Genomic DNA, 20,531 nt, shown 5'->3' with positions numbered 1-20,531 from the left:
GTATTTTGAGTACATCCCTTAATATTTATAGGCTAATCGATTTCCTCTAAGAAGACCAACTTTGTGGTCTCTCTATTTTTCTGTAATCATGTATTTTACTATTTAAATACAATAGAATAAAAAAACAACAACAATTTTAAAATTTTAAAATTGCAATTCCAATAAATATTTTATCATTAAATTTAATAATGAAAATTTGAAAAAAAAACAAACAAAATCCTAAAATATTTAATCTTTCTTCCCGTGGGGGAGCTCAATTAGTGATCAAAGTGATATGAAATCGTGGAAACTAAGAGATCCAAGGTTCAATCTCCATGTTGTAACCCAGTCTATGGAGAGGATAGGTCGTAGGCTCAAAGGTATAATGGTAGCGTCAAAATCAACTTTGTGTCACGTGAGTACAACATTGACCCAGTGGTCAAAATCGACTATGTATCATGTGAGTACAAAATTGACCCAATTATCGATTCCTCTAGTTAATAATAATAAATAAATAAAAAATTTAATCTTTCTTACACTCCCACCTTACTTTTCTATCTCATTACAATAAGATACATTAATTACACATATTTACAATTTTCAAATAATAATAACTTTATATACAAATTTTACATTTAAACTTTGGGATTAATGGTTTAGCTTATTTTTCATAGGAGGATCCCCATTAGTTTCATAATGATTTTACTAACCTTCGAGAGACATTTATAAATATCTACATATTTTAGGGTGTATAAAGTCCCACGTATTAAATTCTATATAACAAATATAATGATAAGTAGCATATCTCATTTTAAGTCTTCTGCATTATATATTCCGAAAATCTAAAAGAATAATTAGTAAATATTTATTATCAAAATAAGGTGGCGAAATGAGTATAATTATTATTTTTATGGTCATGAGGATATTTATTTCGGAATAGATCTTTCATAATTTTAATTTAATTATCTATAATTATTGGGTGGATGATAGAGCTTTAAACTCTATGGAATATGTGGGAATATTCATATCAGTATTCATAAATCAGGGGTTAAAATTGATCTAGAAGTTAGTTATGCTCTTTTAATTAATTTATAAAATGATTAATTAAATAAAATGCCATATCAACTATCAACACGTCATATTGGGCGTGTGGTATTGATAAAATATGGTATTGGCCATGGTATTGTAACAAGAGTTGTTTACAAGTTAGGTAAAGTGAGGTGAATCTCCATGGTTAAAAATATTGTTACATGTTTTTTTTAAATGTATAGATGTCTAACTCATATATTAATTATTTTTGTAATTATTAATAATAATAATTTTAAAAAGTTATAATTTAATTTATTTTTATGATTTTTTAATCTAGGCAATCTGAGATGTATCATGGGATAAGTGTTTTGAGGCATATTATGGCCTACTGGCCATTTAACTTATATTGTTGTACTAGTTTACTTAAAATTGGAATTATAATAGATTTACAAGTATAATTTTATTGTTTTCCTTAATAAATATTTTTTTTAACAAAATCCGTAGTATTTATATTAAAATATCTAATTACATGATCAGAACCATTTACATGCTTCAGTAATTTTTGTTGCTTTGATGTTCCAATATATCCGTAACAAAATGTTATTGTTTGTACAGGATTTCTGAAGTACAAAGTTACATTGGAATCTCAAAAACACATTATTTAGAAATCCCCGGAAAGTCCAGCATTTGTTGGGGGTTCCAAATTCCATCTTTCTCGTGGGACAAACCTTCTTCAGATGCAATGAAAGTTCGATGTTGAATTTCAAATGGTGTCTCTTGGAACCCAGATCACTTGCTGTCAACACATCTCCACTGGCATGCAATTTCAACATAAGCAATTTCAAACTTTATCTCCATTCAGTGCTGCAACCACTGGCACACTTTCCACAAGTTCCAACCTTTTGGTTGAGATTTCAACCATGCCCATTAATATTTTGAATAAATTTTTGACAGATTGCTTCTACTGATCCAGCTCATTCTCAGGGGCTTGACCCTAAGAGGCTGCCATATTCACACTTCCCAAACTCGATATATGAAACCAATGAGCAAACCGCAGGGCAAGAGGGAGAGAGAAGGATTTACCAAGGAGCCCCTGTGTATTTAACCCGAGGAGAAACATTAATTATGGATCTACTCGTATATGGAAGCCTACAACAGGAATGTATTCGGCCAGACAAATTAAAATCGAACCAAGAGAATAATGCATAGCATTAAAAACTGACACCATAGAGAATTGCAGTCGAATCAACGACATTAACCTGCACGTCATTCCCATTTAGAACAATTCCTTGAGCCTAATCATCTCTTTGGACTATAATTACTAAGGATCATAGGAAGAAACGTGGAGTAAGGGACACCACGGTAAAGGCCACTTGTGCCTATGCCAGGGGACACCATATTCCAAATTTCACTTAAAAAAATCATACCTTTGTGATTCATGCTTCTCTCACAGCTCAAGGAGCAACCGAGATAACCTGCCAATTCGTTATTAAACATATGGGATTGGGAAAAAAACGCTTGGTCGTGGTTTAATTCAGTATCCTTGCCAAAGTTCTGCTCCACCATTGGCAAGTTCCTTTAATCCCCAGTGATCTTTAATTTCCTTGTACTTTTGCTTGTGGTGATATCTAAATTTTTAATCTTTTTGTACCTTTGCTGATTGTTGATTGTGATATCCAAACTTTTTTATAATGTCAAAAATTCAGCGTAATCATTTATTGAAAGAAAGAAAGAAATTATTTTAATGTCCACGAGGCTAAAGATAGTCTATGAGGCAAATTGCTTCTTTACTTGATGTAATTATTCATTGAAAGAAAGAAGAAAGAAATTATTTTAATGTCCACGAGGCTAAAAATAGCCTATGGGGCAAATTGCTTCTTCATCTGCTTGATGTATTCGGTCCTTTTTTTGTGAAGCTTCAAAATAAATGCTCCCAGCTTCTTGACAAACCCCTAGCTAAATAGATTATCCCAAGAGCTAGCTGCTAGGGTATTTGCATAACTTTCCCTGTTGTCTTTGAAGGCCTCACATTCTAAAATGAAATGTTTTTTTGTTTCCACTTTTCCAGAAGAACAAAAAAGGCATACTCTTTCTTCCCACACTTCCTTTGGCCTTTTCCATGCCCTCTTTCACAATGGAGTTAATGAAAATTAGTCTTTAACTGAAATTTAATTATAATATTTAATGCCTTGAATTTTTCATATTTTTAAACAATTATTATATATTTTACTATTTTTTTTTTCTGAATTGAGACTAATTCTATTAAGAAAAGACATATGGTACAAACAGAGCTTTCAAAGAAGCGAAGCTAAGGAGCATGGGAGCCGGAAATGATATGAAATCAACCTCGGTCCCAAAGAGCAAACACGGCATGAGCAAAAGAGAACAGAGAGAACAGAAAAAACGAGCTGGTCTAGGGAGTCTACCCAGCATGGGCAGAATCTTCCAATCTACATTTTTTCCCTTTCTTTTTACTGACTTTGACCCAACCAATTTGATCTGGCTGGACCGGAACTACTTGTAGACAGATCTGAGCTGAAGGAGGAGACTCCTTATCTGAATCAGAAGGCGAAGACTCATGAGTACGTTTCTGCGAGAATAAAGGCGCAGAAGGATCCTTGGCGCAGGCAGAGGGAGAGTCCTCTGGTTGCTCCAAATTCTCCTCTTCCACTTCAATGTCCTCCTCATCAGAGCTAGAGGACTCTATGTCATCCATAGGGGGACGATCACAAGGTTTCCAACTCTTGGATTTGGATTTGCGAGTGAAATTCTTCTTTTTGTCGAGGAACGCTGCACATGAGTTCTGGAGATGCCCCGTTTGATGGCAGTGGCGACACCTGAAGGCTGTATTCTCATAGTCCAAAGTTTGCGTCCAATGGAAGTCCCCGACTTTGAGGATGATCTGATCCGGCAGCCCTTTGCTAATGTCTATTTCTGCACAAATTCTGCCGTAGGTATAAATTCCTTTCTCCCCCCTTGAAGTATCTGTTGCCAGGAAGCGGCCTAGGGTGTTCCCGATTCCTTGAAAGACAGCAAAATGCCAAAGATGCGCAGGGAGATTTGGAAGCCTGACCCAGATAGGGAGCTTTGAGATGACTGCAGTGGAGGGGTCAAAGTCTGGGAACCAGGGGGAGAGGAAAAGTCCCGCTGAACCCCAGAACCACGGGCCCCCCGTTAAGGCTTTCTGGTAATCTTCATTGAAGGCTAAGACTACAATAAAGAAGCCTTTCGAGCAGAAGATGACTTTGCAGTTATTGGTCCAATTAGAGTGGATCCACTGGTATAGATCAGCAGTGCGTGGCCAAAGGCCATTAAATCTGCAAATGAGGGTTGTTTCTGCAAATGTCTGGTATTGATCATCCAGAGATGGATGATTGATTTCAATGGCAGGGGTTTCCTCCATTTTGTCCACCAAGAAAGGTTTGGGAGCCCCGGCAGATTCGGCAGATTTCTTGGCCGGCTGTGCATGTACTGCATCTTTGTAGGAGAAGCCCTTGGAAGCAGAGGATTGCCCAACTGCACCTCCCCTTAGTCGAAGTGATAGGATCACTGTGGCATTTCTTTCAATATTATAAAAGGAAAGAGGCATATTGTTGTCAAGTTGCTTACCTACAAAGAGGAGCCGCAGAAGGGAGGAAGGGATCCCCAACCTCTGTTCAAGAATCTTTGAGAGCTGGTGCACTGTGAGAGAAGGCTGGACCCCCAGGAGCAGGGTTTTGCCTGTTAGAAGCATTATTTGAATCTGAAAACTCGCTTGCTGGAGATTGGCGCCTTCACTAATAAAAGCGGAAATAGCCGAGCCCTGTTTTGAGAGAGAGGGCTCTACTCTGAGCTCTGCCCTTTCGAGATTGCCCATGGGTATATTTGGCTCATTCAGCAGCTTGGAAACCAAACTGGCATCGACGCGCTTCTCCACGCCGGAGCTCCCAATAAAATCCCTCTGAACGCCCCTGCCGGTCGTGTGATTGTTGGTTTCTGGCTCCATGTCCGGCGACGCCTGATCATTCTCCCATTTGGCATTTCCGCCATCTGTCAGAGCCGCGGCAGCAGCCCTAAACCTTCGCAGAGGCGCCATTGTAAAACCATGAGCTGCCCCAAACCATAGCAGGGGCGCCGCTTCAATGCCTGGGATCAATCTTTCGCTTCTAGGGTTTTGCAGAGCGAGTTCCATTTTTCGCAACTTATTATATATTTTACTATTACTTAAACATCTTCGATCATTTTAATATATTCAGTTTTAAAAATATATAAAATGAATATAATAGAATGTGTATCAAAATTTAAGTTCAGTTAATAAATATGATGCAACTTTCAAAATAATTCAAAAGATGGTATAAAATTTTATATAATATTTATAAACAAATTATTTAAGATTTTTACTAAATAATTTTATAAATTTTCATTTTATATAAATGTTGTGTGAAATTTAAATAATTATAAAATCCTTTAATATATAATATTATATATTAAATTATTTAATGAATTTTGATTTTATATAAATTTAAATTATATATATATATATATATATATATATATATGAGATTTTTATTAAATTATTTAATGAATTTTGATTTTATATCAAATTTAAAAGTAAAAATTTAAATAATTAAAAAGTTCCTTAATATGTTCGAAAAAAAATTAATAATTTTCAATATATACAAGCAACCCAAATTATATTTAGGATAATCTAATTATATTTAGGATAAATGATAAGATATGTAGTAAAATCTTATAATTTACAAATTCCTTGTTTTATTTCTCAAAAATAAATTCATAATATATCATTCAAAGCAATTGTTTGGTCTATTTTAGATAACAAAATTAAGTTCATTCTCGATGTGGATAATCAATTACAATATATTATATATTTAAAAAAAAAATCATGATATACAATCCAAAGCACTTGTTTGGTATACTTTCAAATAAAATTAAGTTTATTTTAAAGGTGGATAATCAATTACAATATATTGTATATTTTTATAATTTGAATAGATGTATCACTTTTATTTTTCAATATTTTATATGCAATGTTTATTTTCAAATAAGTGTTGCAGAGTAGTTTAATCTTTGTCATTCAAGTTAAAAATTCTGCTTTAGGGAAAAATGTACAAAAAATTATAACTTACATTGTCATTGTTAAATTAATAGTGGTCAATATGAAAATTGAATCTTATAGTTTTCCTTTGGCAAGAACTAATAAATTGAGATGTGAAGTAAATAAATTAATTGATTGCTTAGGCACAAGGACTTGTATAAATTTTGGTGAGTAGTAACCTCTACTAAGTCTACACATTTACAATTTTACTCCTACATAAGTGCTTGGAAAAACATCCCCAGATGTGGGTGGCATTTGTCAATGGTTGTCCTAATGGCATTAATGCTACTCATGAAAGCACATCACAAGTGGCATTCTAAAGCTTTTAATTCTCCCTGTTGGCTTGCATCTCCATTGATCTCGATGAAGCTCGTCTTAGTGCTCCATATCCCCTACATGATCTTCCTGCACTGGGCATTCATGCCTCATGTACTCTTCCAATCCCCTTCCCGGACAATGGAAAATCTTTTGGCTTTCTAACTCTTCTGCCCGGCTATATTTCATGATGTGACTATGTCTCCAATACAGCTTTTCTCTCCTCTCCATCCTGGAGAATTGTTGTCATTCCCCACGCATCTCTAGTCTCCCACTCATCATTCTCCAACCTGCTACCATGGTTCATGAGCGCAGATGTGTCAGGCAAGGAGGTGGTGGACGTGGTCATGGATGCTCCCCTCGTGCTACAGATTTTGATGAGCACTCTGTTCTTTTCAACCCAGACATTCCTCTGAGCACTCAACGTAATGTGGCTTCTCTAGAAACCGATGAATGCATGTGCCTTAGCAATAGGCCCTCAAGAACTTACTTATTAGGCACTTACAGAAGCAACAACAGGCCAAAGAAGCTACCCTATCGAAGGTTGTTGAGTTCAACGCTTAAGTCATTTGCCTCCACCAATCTTGGTGTCAACTATCATGTTATTTTGGCATCTCCTTACCTCCTATCCCGCTCTCCCCCCCTCTTCTAATTCCCAAAGCAGCAATGGCTCCCTCTACATCTCACTTGCCTCTCCATCCCCTTTAGTATGGATTGATGAATATCAATAGCAAGGTCAAGCGAGCGAGGAAGCAGTGGAAGCCCAGTCCCAACATGTCTCTAGTCCATAAGGATGTCTCATCGTCGAGGAACAATCGAAAGATGTTACTGGTCAAGGGCATACCAGCAATGCGCTAGATGGCTCCGCGACCTCCCAAGGAAAGCAAATTATTTAATTTGTCTCTCTTATGGCTCCCATGCTCAGTTTTCAAGCTTTTTATTAACAGAATTTTTGTATTTTGATCAGTAGTTTTGTATGCTACTTTATTTTGCTTTGCCAAGGAATTAAGTTTTCTAGTACTCTTGGTTTCACTCAAGGACCTTCTAGTTTCCCCATGATGGGTAGTCGGTCCCAAACATGTCCACACCGGCATCTCTATGACTTTGTATATTTTGTACATCATTTTTGTTAATATGAAGTTCATAACTTTCTTACCAAAAAAAAGTGCTTACAAAAACATAAATAATGGTGGGAAATAACTCTTGGTAAATATACTTACATCTTATTCCCATTCATTTTTTATGTAAAGACTTGCTTAAATTATGGTGGAAAGTAAATGATGGTAAATATGTTATTTACTTGAGTATGAGGTATTTTCAAGGATTTTATTTTGAATGGTTTTCCTGCAAAACTTAAGAATAAAAATTCACTACACAAATATCTAAAAATCATGAATATTACAGCCATATTCATAAATTATGGCCTAAAATATGCGGCACAGTTATTCACATGGAATTATATTGTGAAAATGCTACAATAAGACCTTTAAGTTATAGTTCAATCAAATATTTGAAAATTTTAAAGTTAAACATTAAAAAATGCATTGGTCCATACTAAACTAATAGTGGTCAAAGGCAAATCGATTACTAGAGTCGTGTCTTGACAGGACTAATAGTGAAATTAAGTTCATTCTAAATGTAGATAGATAATTATAATATACCATATCCTTTTATAACTTGAATGCATGTATCATCTCAAAACATAGTTACCAATCAAATGAAAAAATGACCTAGTACCCGTTTTTTTGAGGTAGCAAAAAATCACTCGATTTTGAAAAATGGTGATTCAGAATACACCATTTTTTTATTGAGCATATTTTTGCCACTTTAAATTTTTTTATGTGTCAAGTATGAACAATTTTTTTAAATGTTAGTGATTTTCATGTTGATTTTGAAAAGTGTTGATACAACATCAACACATTTTTTCAAGACTTATTTTTGACACTTTAAATTTTTCTATGTATCAAGTGTGAACCTTTTTTTTTTGCTAGCGATTTTCATCTTTATTTTGGAAAGTGCTAAGGAGCATCAACCCTTTTTGTTTAAAGCGCTTAATTTGTATACTTTAAATTTTCTAATGAATTAAGTGTGGATAATTTTTTTTAAATGTTGGTGATTTTCATGTTAGTAATAAAACATAAAAATAAAAATAAAATAACAAAACATGACAAAAAAAAAAGTCAAATACAAAAAATATATAACAAAAAAGAAAAAAGAAAAAACCTATAAAAATGTAAAAATAAACATAAAACATGACAAAAATAAAAATAATAAAAACATGTTACTAATAAAACATAAAAATACATAATAAAAAAATATAACAAAACATCAAACAGAAAATAAAAAAATAAAAAAAAGTATGACAAAAAAAATGAAAAATGTTAGTAATAAAATATTAAAATAAAATTAAAAAACATGACAAAAAAAAAATCAAATACAAAAAGAAATTAAAAAACAAAAAAAACTAAAAAACTTAAACTAAAAAAAAAAACTATAAAAATGTAAAAAAAAAAAACCAAAATTAACTCGTAAAAATAATAATAATAATAAGTATTGAATATAGAATTAACAAAAATAACAGAAAATAAATAAATAAATTATCAAAATATATATATAATTTAAAGAAAAACAAATTGAACCACAAAAAAAAAACTAAAAACATTTTTTTAAGTTATAAAAACAAATAAAAAATAAAAATTGCATATTTTATATATATATATATATATATAAATTAAATAATTTAAATAAACAAAATAAAAAATAAAATAAAAATTTAAGAATTATTTTTTTAAATTAAAATTAAAATTATTATTATTATTATATTATTAAAAAAAATTAAAAGAAAAAATTCAAAACAATTAAAAAAAACAATAAAAATAAATTAACCCTCCCTTCCCTCACCCCCTCCCCTCACCATCCTCGGTCCTCCCCTCTCCCCTCCCCCCGTCAAGCCCACGAGTCGCGGATGCGATATGCGACGAGCTGGGTGAGCGCTCCCGGTTATGTGCAACGAGTTGACGAGTAGGTGAGCAGGCGCATTGGTTGCGACGTTTCATTGCGACGATGGGACGAGTTGGAGAAGTGCGACGAGCTAGGATGGTCGGTTAAAGGCGCCCAGGGCACAAGCGCGACGAGCCAACGGAGGTGTCGAAAAACTGAGAATTGGAAATTCGGCTAAGTATGGCAAACTTCGCGAAGGTCACCTTATACCGTGCGAGTTTGGCATGTGGACCCGACGGGGCGACAGTGTGGGCAAGCCGACATGTTAGTGTGGGCGAGTTGGCCGAATGGACACGAGTCATCCACGTATGGGTGTATATATTAGCGGTCGAAGTGTATGGGAAGGCATTCAACAAAGTCTTACAAGTTTAACACAAGGCGAGCTAAGGTGATAGGTGAGTTGCAATAGTTGGGCGCATAAGGCGAAGGGCAAGGTGCAAGCGGGTACTCTGACCGAAGCACCAAGCCGAGTTAAACGGGTCGCAAAAGTGTTGAACGGGTCGGGCCGCAGGCAGGTCGGGCGGGAGGGCGGACAAACCGCAGGCAGGTCGAGCAAGTGGACGAGCCACAGGCAGGTCAGGTGGACAGATGAGCCACAGGCAGGTAGGTAGGCAGATGAGTCGTAGGCGGATAGGTAGGCGGGCAGTCGGCACGGTAGGCGAGTGATCTGGTTAATTGGGCATCATGAAGAGTCGGGCAGGGAGACCCCCGGTTGGGTGGTGCGCCTATGGCGAGTTGAGCGAGCCAGGTAGGCAACCCAGGTGCACGATGCGCCCACAGTAAGGAGTGAACAAAGGGTTCAGGCGAGCACAGAACGAACAACACAATAGTGGAACGTGTGGGTGGACTACGGGTGTGCACCAGGTGGGCGACATGCCGTGGGCAAGTCTACACGGTGGTGAGTTCGGCGGGTGGTGTTGAACGGAGTTGGGCACACGGGCAGACCCGCGAGTTTTGTTGAACGGTGAACGACGGTTGGTGCGGAGGGCGACCCGAGCGTGGGGGCCTTTGCCCTGTGTGTTGGGCGGCCTGACCCGGTGAAGGGCAGGCGCTCCAAATGACAGTTTGGGCATGCTGCACTATTGCAGGCCAACTTGTCAAAAATAACTTTTTTTGTGAGCAGGAAGTTGGGGTTCCTCTCCAAGAGTTGATTTTGTATAATTCAATTATTATCATTATTATTGTGGGCAGACTCATCTTCAGGGAGTTCCCCTCCCGTTATATTTCCGTTGTGCATATGTGTAAAGTAATAATGATGATGAAAGATATGTAAATGAATGTTTCCGTTGTGCTTATGAATGTTTATACTTAGAAAGTGAAAAATAAACTAAGTATGGAATGTTAGGCGTAGTCCACACTTGAAAGTATTGGTGAAAAGAAATCGGGTGGTGGTGTTGCACCCCCCTTCGTGCGGTTGAAAGACTACCGCCAGGGTAGGGGCGTGACAGGTGGTATCAGAGCTCTGAATACTTGACGAGGAGCTATACTTCGTGACAGGTGATTCAGGTTTGCAGGTGATATCGGTTTATGGTCTATACCAGACTACAAAGAAAGCGGATGGCTGAGATGGCAGAAGAACCTCAGGTAGTGACGGGTGAATCTGGCAGGGATGTTGGAGATGCTTTCTTGGACAGGGTATTGGATCGAATGGAGGAGTTGGCTTCGAGAACATGGAGGTTCGGGAAGGCTATGAGAAGGTGAAAGGGGAGCTTGAAGACCTCAAGGTCCGATACGATTATACTGAATGGCAGTTTATACAAACGGAAAAGGAATTCAAAGAGATCGGTGAAGCAAGAGATCAAGGTTTGGCAGAAATCTTGAAATTGCAGAAAAGATCTTGATGATGCTCGGAATGAGATTGCGGTTTTGAAGAAGGTTGTTGGGCACAACTCAGGTGGAGGGGTGGCTCATGTGAAAGTCAAGGAACCAGATTCTTATGACGGGACAAGGAGTGTGAAAACTCTTGGTAACTTTGTATGGGATATGGAATAGTATTTGGAGCATTTGGGGGATGTCCGATGAGGAAACCAAATTCAAGGTAGGTGCTCAGTTCTTGACAAAGGATGCTAAGATGTGGTGGTGAAGAAGGATGGACCAGATTGCCAAACGAAATGCTACAAAAATGACTTCATGGGATGAAATGAATAAGGCTTTGCAAACTCATTTTAGTCCAGAAGACGAAACATGGGATGCAAGGATGAACATAAAATACATAAAGCAAACAGGGAATCTACAAGCTTATCAGCAAGAGTTCTCAAGTTTAGTTTTGGAACTTCTAGACATGGCGGAAAGGGACAAGGTGTTCAATTTTATCATAGGGTTGAAACCTTGGGCACGCAATGAAGTGAAGTGGCAAAAGATAAAAACACTTGAAGAAGCATTTGTTGTTGTGGATCATTTGGTAGAACATTATGATGAAGGAACCAAAGAGAAGAAGAAAAAGACTGACAAGATGAAAGAAAATCCTACAAAAAAGGAATCTTCAAAATCGCATGATAAGACGAAGATGAAGAAACCATTGAAGTGTTGGATATGTGAGGAACCACATATGGTGAAGAATTGTCCTTCAAGACCAAAAATGGTTTCCATAGCACAGTCCAATGCGAAGAAGAAAGAAGATACTTTTGTTGGGGTCATGCAGATTCTAGGAGCTTCAGTGGCTACAGAAGCGGTCTCACGAAGAGATTCGGAAAGAAACAAGTTAGAGTATGTCGAGATGAAAGTTGGGAGTGGTGTTGTACTCACTATGGTGGATAGTGGGGCAATTCACAACTTTATGAGCGAGGATACTGCGAGAAGGATTGGATTGAAGCTTTTAATGGTGCAAGCACAAATTAAGGCAATGAATTCTCCTCCAAATTCTGTGATCAATGTGGCTAAGAAAGTGGATGTGACACTAGGTGAATGAACAGGGACGGTCGATTTCACTGTGTGCGGATAGATGACTATGAGGTTGTACTGAGAATGGAGTTCATGAAGCAATTTGAGGCTATGGTTGTTCCCCATATGAAGAAACTATACATTTATGATGGACGAGAGGATGTACCTATCGGTGTTCCGATCGTGGGAGTTACAAAGGCCGAGTGTAAACTGACAGTGATGAATATGGAGAATGATAAGCGAAATGAAGAAGTTTATAAGCAATTATCTATTGCAGAGGCAAAACTTATGGAGCAGTCACAGATTGTCAAGACATTGTCTGATAGTATCTTGGATCTATCAAGGAGACTAGAGGCAGTGGAGGATGATGATGACGATGAGGATGTTAGACCGAATGTTCAGACGGAGGATTGGGAAACATACCTGCAGAGATTAGAAGTGGAGGATCTGGATAGGTGGATTGAGTTGATTAGTGAATGAGATCCTTCAAGATCTGCTCCCTCCCTATCTTCTTAAACTATCATGGAGATGAGGCTCATTGTTAGCTGCTCATGGCAGTGAGTCTCCAACATTTTGAGCAGGCATCTAGAGGTGAGATGACATAGATTGACAGGTAGCACGTAGTGGAGAGTCGTAATGATGTAGGGCATGAGTTCTTATGGAGCAAATGCATGGTTGGATTAGCTACCCAACTAGTCACCGACATGACGAGTACCAGCACATGATTCCTTGCAGAGTATTGGTATCTCTATGGCATGAGGTGAGTCGAGAGGTGGACACATCTGGATTACCCATACACACGGTTTGTGTGGTTTGATGGTCTTGGCGACAGATGGTTGTTGGGATGGAGAGTTGTCGAGGACGAAAACCATTTAGACTGGGGGAGTATGTCAAGCCCACGAGTCGCGGATGTGATATGCGACGAGTTGGGTGAGCACTCCCGATTATGTGCAACAAGTCGGGTGAGCGACGAGTCGACGGGTGCGACGAGTCAGCGAGCAGGTGTGTTGGTTACGATGTTTCGTTGCAACGATGGGACGAGTTGGAGAAGTGCGATGAGCTAGGGCAGTCGGTTAAAGGCGCCCGAGGCACGACTGCGACAAGAAAACAAAGGTGTTGAAAAACCGAGAATTGGAAATTTGGCTAAGTATGGCGAACTTCGCAAAGGTCGACGAATACCTTGCGAGTTTGGCATGTCGACCTGACAGGGAGACGATGTGGGTGAGCCGATGTGCTGGCATGGGAAAGTTGGCCGAATGGACAGGTCGGCCCAGGCAAGCCGACCCACAAGTCATCCACGGATGGGCGTATATATTAGCGGTCAAAGTGGATGGGAAGGCATTCAACAAAGTCTTACAAGTCTATCACAATGTGAGCTAAGGTGATATGCGAGCTGCAGTAGTTGGGCGCATAAGCCGAAGGCCGAGGTGCAGGCGAGTACCCTGACCGAAGCACCAAACCGAGTTAAACAGGTCGCAGAAGTGCTGAACAAGTCGGGCCACAGGTAGGTCGGGTGGGCAGACGAGCCGCAGGCAGGTCGGGTGGGTGAACGAGCTGTAGGAAAGTCAGGCAGACGGACGAGCCACAGGCAAGTCGGGTGGGCGGACGAGCTGCAGGCAGGTCAGGCAGACGGACGAGACGCAGGCAGGCGGACGAGCCATAGGCAGGTAAGCAGGCGGGCAAACAAGCCACAGGCAGGTCGGGCGGACTGACAAGCCACAGGCAGGCGAGCGGTCGGCGACACATCGTGGGCAAGTCTACACAGTGGTGAGTTCAGCGGGCGGTGTTGAACGAAGTTGGGCACGCGGGCAGACCCACGAGTTTTGCTAAACAGTGAACGACAGTTAGTGCGAAGGGTGACCCAGGTGTGGGTGCCTCTACCCGGTGTGTTGAGCGGCCTGACCCAGTGAAGGGTAGGTGCTCCAAACGATAGTTCGAGCAGGCTACATGATTGTAGGCCAACTTATGAAAATTAACTGTTTTTGTGAGTAGGAAGTTGGGTTCCTCTCCAAGAGTTGATTTTGTGTAATTGAATTATTATCATTATTATTGTGGGCAGACTCATCTTCAGGGAGTTGCCCCTCCCGAAATATTTCTGTTGTGCTTATGAATGTCTATACTTAGAAAGTGAAAATAAACTAAGTATGGAATGTTACGCATAGTCCACACTTGAAAGTATTGGTGAAAAAAGATTGGGTGGTGGTGTCGCACCCCTCTTCATGCGGTTGAAAGACTACCGCCAGGGTAGGGGTGTGACACCCCCCGACCGCTCCCCTCTCCTCTCCCCGTTCCTCCACCCCCCCCCCCCCCCACCACGGAGCCCCGCCCCCCTTTCTCACCCCTCTCCCTTCCCCACCCTCGGCCCTCCCCCTCCCTCTCCCCCTTCGTCCCTCCTCGCAACCCCCCCTCTGCACCCCACCCGAGCCCCTAGCTAGCGGCCAAGAGGCCGCAGGACAATTACAGGAATCGACCTACGGCCTCTTAGCAAGGTTGGGGGCCCGGGTGATGGGGGGGGATGGGGGTCGAGGGGAGGGAGAGAGGGGGAGGGGGAGCAGGGGCAGGGAGAGGGAGGGGAAAGGGGAGGACCGAGGGTGTGGAGGGGAGGTTTAATTTTTTTATTATTGTTTTCTTCTAATTTTTTTTTAATTGTTTTTTTATTTATTTTTAATTGTTTTTTTTCCTAATTTTAATTTAAGTTATTTTTTACTTTAATTTTTTTAATTTAAATATTTTTATTTTTACTTTTTTATAATTTAAGTTTTATAATATAATTGTTTTTTATTTTAATTTTTAATTTTTTTTTAATTTAAATTTTAAATTTACTTTTTTTAGTTGTTTTGATTTTATTTTTTTTGGTAATTATTTAACATTTTTTTAAATGATGTTTTTATTTTTTTATTTTTTATTTTTAACTTAAAAAATTATTTTTTTATTAATTTTATTTATTTATTTTTAAGTTTTTTATTTTTTTACAAGTATATTTTGATTTATTTTCTTAGATGAATGTCTGTAGGATTAATCACATCATTAGGATTTGGTTGACGTTTCGAACCAACTAATGTGGTTCATCCTCAGGGCAAGGTGAAAAAATCATACAATCTTCAAGAATAAATAGCAAGGATGCATCATAACCCAGGGTCAACAATCGAAAAAACTAGTCGTTGAAAACTAGCTGTTGGAGATTAGTTGAATAGGTAAAAAGAAATTCAAAAAAAAGTCGAATAGAATTATTTAATATTCTAATTTTAGTCATAAATTATTTAATAATCTAATTTTAGTTATGAATTATTAATATTTTATTTAATATTCTAATTCTAGTTATGAATTATTAATTTATTTATTAAAAATTAGTAATAATAGTAATAAGTTGTTAATAAAGTTAGAATAAGTTCTTATTAAAAAGAGGATGGGAGATTATATAATAATAAGATAAAAATAGTTGTTATATATAATTAATAATTAGGTTTTTATGGTTTTTTTTGTTTTTTTTAATTTTTTTTTTATATTTTATGAAATTTAATTTATTTTTTGTCATGAATCGTCCCCTTGCCACCCCTGGCTAGTTGGGCCTCAGGGTGGTTGGGGAATTTTTTTTTTAAGTTTTAAAATTTATTTGTTTATTTATTTATTTTATTTTTTTAACTCTTTTTTTTTCCTTTTTTCTTCTTTTATTTTACATGGTATGGTTAATTTTTTTTACATTTTATCGTTTTTTTAATGTCATTACTATATATTTTTTATATTTGATTTTTTTTGTCATGTTTTTTTTTTATGTTTTATTACTTGTTATTATTTTTTATTTTTATCTTTTTCAATATTTGAATTTTTGCATTTCTATATATTTTTTATATTTGATTCTTTTTTGTCATGTTTTTTATGTTTTATTACTTGCTATTATATTCTATTTTTTTCCAATATTTGAATTTTTGTTTTTTTTTTTTCTTTTTCTTTTTCTTTTTTTTCAATATTTGAATTTTTGTCTTTTTTATGTATCTTTCTTATATATATATATATATTGTAGGGTCTGTGTCGATGTTTGTTTAGCAACCTGATCCCATTATGCGCAATTTGATAGTTGATTTTAAATTTTTCGTTATAATGAATCGAGTATGCCCCACAATGTGTTAATTTCATGTGTGGTCTTTAAGTTTTCATTACAGTGGGTTGAGCTCACCTACACTGTGTGTCAATTTGATAGTTGATTTTTAAATTTTTTTTGCAATGTATCAAGTTGTCTTAGGCTAAGATTTCAAAATCGCTAAACATTTGGCATTTTAAAAAAAATTACTCTTGGTATAATATCTTTTTCATTCAAGTGTTCATTTTTAAAGTTTTTTTAGTCATTTTTCCATAATGTCATGCTTGAAATATTTTGAAAATTTAATATTATTTTGTAGTCATAATCTTTGGTTTTAATTCCATGGTTGAAAAATTGTCAAGATTTTAATGTTTTTCTAAGTCGTGATATTTTATCTTTAATGTTATGGTTGAAAACAGTGATAAATATTTGTTCTTAGCACCCTGCTTGAGAATTGTTGGAATTTTAAGGTTTTTCAAATAAGTGATATTTTAAATTTAATGTTATGCTTAAAAATCGTTGGAATTTTAAGGCTTTTCAAAGACGTGATATTTTATTATTAATTCCATGCTTGAAAATCATTGGAAATTTAAAGTTTTTCAGAGTCACGATATTTTATTTTTAACGTCATTATTAAAAAATATTAAAAATGTACCCTGAGAAAAGACGTTATTCTGGCATCAACACTTTTCAATTTCAAAGTGTTTTTTGCACCAAACAAAATGGTTTTTATTGTTTTTTACTATTATTTTTAAAAAATATTGAAAATTTACTCTAACTATATATATATATATATATAAAATAATAATAATAATAAATTGGTGATGCAGAATCAACACTTTTTATTTTTGGGTTGTTTTTTCATGTTTTTTTGGGATTTTTGGGCTCGAGTACACATTTTGAGGTAATAGTTCCCGTTTGATTGGTAACTATGTTTCAATTCTTCAATATGTTATATGCAAAGTTTGTTTATAGAGAAACATTGTATATTTGTTTAAAATTATTATCTACATAAAGATTTTTAATCTTATTTTTAGTTATGGTAATAAAGTACCATGAGCATTTATGCCCACATGTTATCTTTATATCATTCTCATAGTGATATTCTATGAGAAAAATAAATGCTTGGAGGCATCAATGGCCCTGGTCTAGGGTTTGGTGAAGGTCGAAAATGTTTGGCGATGTGAGAGCTTGGGGTCAGGGGTGCCTATCCTTCTCATGGGTATTCACATTAGAAGGGAACACCCTTGATTTTTTTTTTCTATTATCCCTTTTGTCATGGAGGAGGGGAAGGTTTTATTGTGCAATTTTATATCATTTTGACGACAGGTTTTCGTTTTCATTTATTCCCAGCGGAGGTTATGCTCCTCGGTTTTTACCTTAGAGTTTTCACAACACGCGCCATTTCTTGGACAACACAGTAAGAGTGGTTTTTTCTTTATTTTTGACCCTAACAGTTAGTAGAATGGCTATTCCTAAAGATTATGTGGACTTAGATCCAGAACCGAAGGATATTCTGTCAATTTGGGGATTGGATCCGACTAAACAAATCTTGGAGAGGGTAAAATTTCCAGCTAGGTCTCCACCTGGAAAAAGAGGAGGTGTGGGGTTAGCATGGAACGTTGGAGGCAGTTTAGCGTTGTTGGAGGAGTCAAAACCTTTCTCCACAAAGGCAGTTTGTTGGTTACCTGACACTAGGTCTCTGGTCGGACAAGAGAATGCAGCGTATTTGGCGAGAACAACTGAAGGGACGTTAGTGGATTTACTGATACGTCCAAAACACCTCCTACAATTCCTAATTTAGGCTTATTAACGGGTGGCCTAGAAAACATTGTCAAGAGTAATGGTTTTAGCAGAAATGAAGGGCTTAAATCTTGTTTATTTGAGGTCTTGGGTCACATTAGGGTAATTTTGAGGTCTAAAATGGGCCTCCTAATGAAATTATAAAATAATAGTGGAAATAATAAAATAAGATTAGATTACATCATCAAATTGTAGAGGGGAAAAAGAAAAAAAAAACTATTTTTTCAACTTGTATGTTCACCCCTCCATCAGCCACCATGCATAGCTTGGATATTGTTGATTTTGGTCCAATACTCCCTTTAGGCCTCCTCAATTGTTGTTCATTTCTTACTCTAACTATTATGGCTCCATGCTCATCACATTCAAGAAAGGCCTTTATTTACCAAACCAAATCAGAGCGCCATTTCTATTTGTTGCAAACGCCTTTCAGTGCTTATTTCCATCCACCACAAGAATAAGCACAAGAATAAGATCAAAGCCCGGAGGAAGATGTTAAAGTGGAAAGAACTTGCAAATAGGACATGGATGTTGACCAATTGGTAAAGGATTTCATTCTAGATCTTGGCACTAGCCTCACAAGAGACACCATTTTTTTATGGGAACATGGAACTCTATTGGCACAAAAAAGCGTTCATTGTTCATGTTTTGCTTGCTCAAGAGCCAAACTAACACAAATTCAAGAAATAGTTGGAGACTTTGGAGAAGCAAAATCAAGCATTGATTACCCTCTACTCCTAGTTGATAAAGAAAAATGGAAACAATATCTCCTCTAAAAAGTTGACTAGATGCTCAAAACACAACCCCATAGTGTTGTGATTCTACTCAAAGTGCATAGGAGAAACAAACTTGCCTCTAACTCCAAATCTTCCTACTACAGATTTCATCTATGTTCTCAATTCTAGGTTTACTTTGAATTCAAACTATATTATCAACTATTAAGTTAAAGCAGGTTAAGTTTCATATATGAGAACTCGCTCAGTTTTCTCTTAGTATTTCAATCATTCCTCTATGTCCTTAACACTTGGTATGACCTAGTTTCCTAATGGGTAGGTCAATAAGTGTTTTTGTCCTTTTATGCGATGTATTTTGAGTACATCCCTTAATATTTATAGGCTAATTGATTTCCTCTAAGAAAACCAACTTTAGGGTCTCTCTATTTTTCTGTAATCATGTATTTTACTACTTAAATACAATAGAATAAAAAAACAACAACTTTTACATTTTAAAATTGCAATTCCAATCATGAAATTTAAAAAAAAAAACAACAAACAAAATCCTAAAATGTTTAATCTTTCTCCCCATGGGGTAGCTCAATTAGTGATTAAAGTGATATGAAATCATGGAAACTAAGAGATCCAAGGTTCAATCCCCCTGTTGTAACCCAGTCTACAGAGAGGAGGACAGGTCGTAGGCTGAAAGGTATAGTGGTAGGGGTCAAAATTGAATCTATGTCACGTGAGTACGACATTGACCTAGTTGTCAATTCCTCTGTTTAATAATAATAAATAAATAAAAATTTTGATCTTTCTCACAACCCCACCTTACTTGTCTATCTCATTACAATGAGATACATTAATTACACATATTTACAATTTTCAAATAATAATACTTGTATATACAAATTTTACATTAAAACTTCAGGATTAATGGTTTAGCTTATTTTTCATAGGAGGATCCCCATTAGTTTCATAATGATTTTACTAAGCTTCGAGATACATTTATAAATATTTACATATTTTAGGGTGTATAGAGTCCAACATATTAAATTTTATATAACAAACATAATGATAAGTATCATATCTCATTTTAAGTCTTCTACAATATATATTTCGAAAATCTAAAAGAATAATTAGTAAACATTTATTATCAAAATAAGGTGACCAAATGAGTATAATTATTTTCTAATTTAGTAACCGGAGAACCCACAGTAAAAAATGGTTTTTTACTGTGGGTTCTCCGGTTACTAAATTAGAAGATATAAACCACAGATGTCTTAAATCCAGAGTATAATTATTATTTTTATGGCTATGAAGATGTTTATTTCCGAATAGATCTTTCACAATTTTAATTTAATTGTCTCTAATTATTAGGTGGATGATAGAGCTTTAAACTCGATGGAATATGTGGGAATATTCATAGCAGTGTTCACAAATCAAGGGTTAAGATTGATCTAGAAATTAGTTATGCTCTTTTAATTAATTTATCTGAAAATGATTAATTAAATAAAATGTCATATCAACCTGTCATATTGGGCATGTGGTATTGATAAGATATGGTATTGGCCATGGTATTGTAACAAGAGTTGTTTACAAGTTAAGAATTTCCATGGTAAAATGGGGTGAATCTCCATGG

The sequence above is a fragment of the Pinus tabuliformis genome, chromosome 6, assembly GCF_031772625.1.
Source record: "Pinus tabuliformis cultivar Carrire ecotype Pingquan chromosome 6, CPIR1, whole genome shotgun sequence".
NCBI lineage: Eukaryota > Viridiplantae > Streptophyta > Pinopsida > Pinales > Pinaceae > Pinus > Pinus tabuliformis.
The sequence above is the reverse complement of the archived record's forward strand: the minus strand, read 5'-3'. Positions refer to the sequence as shown.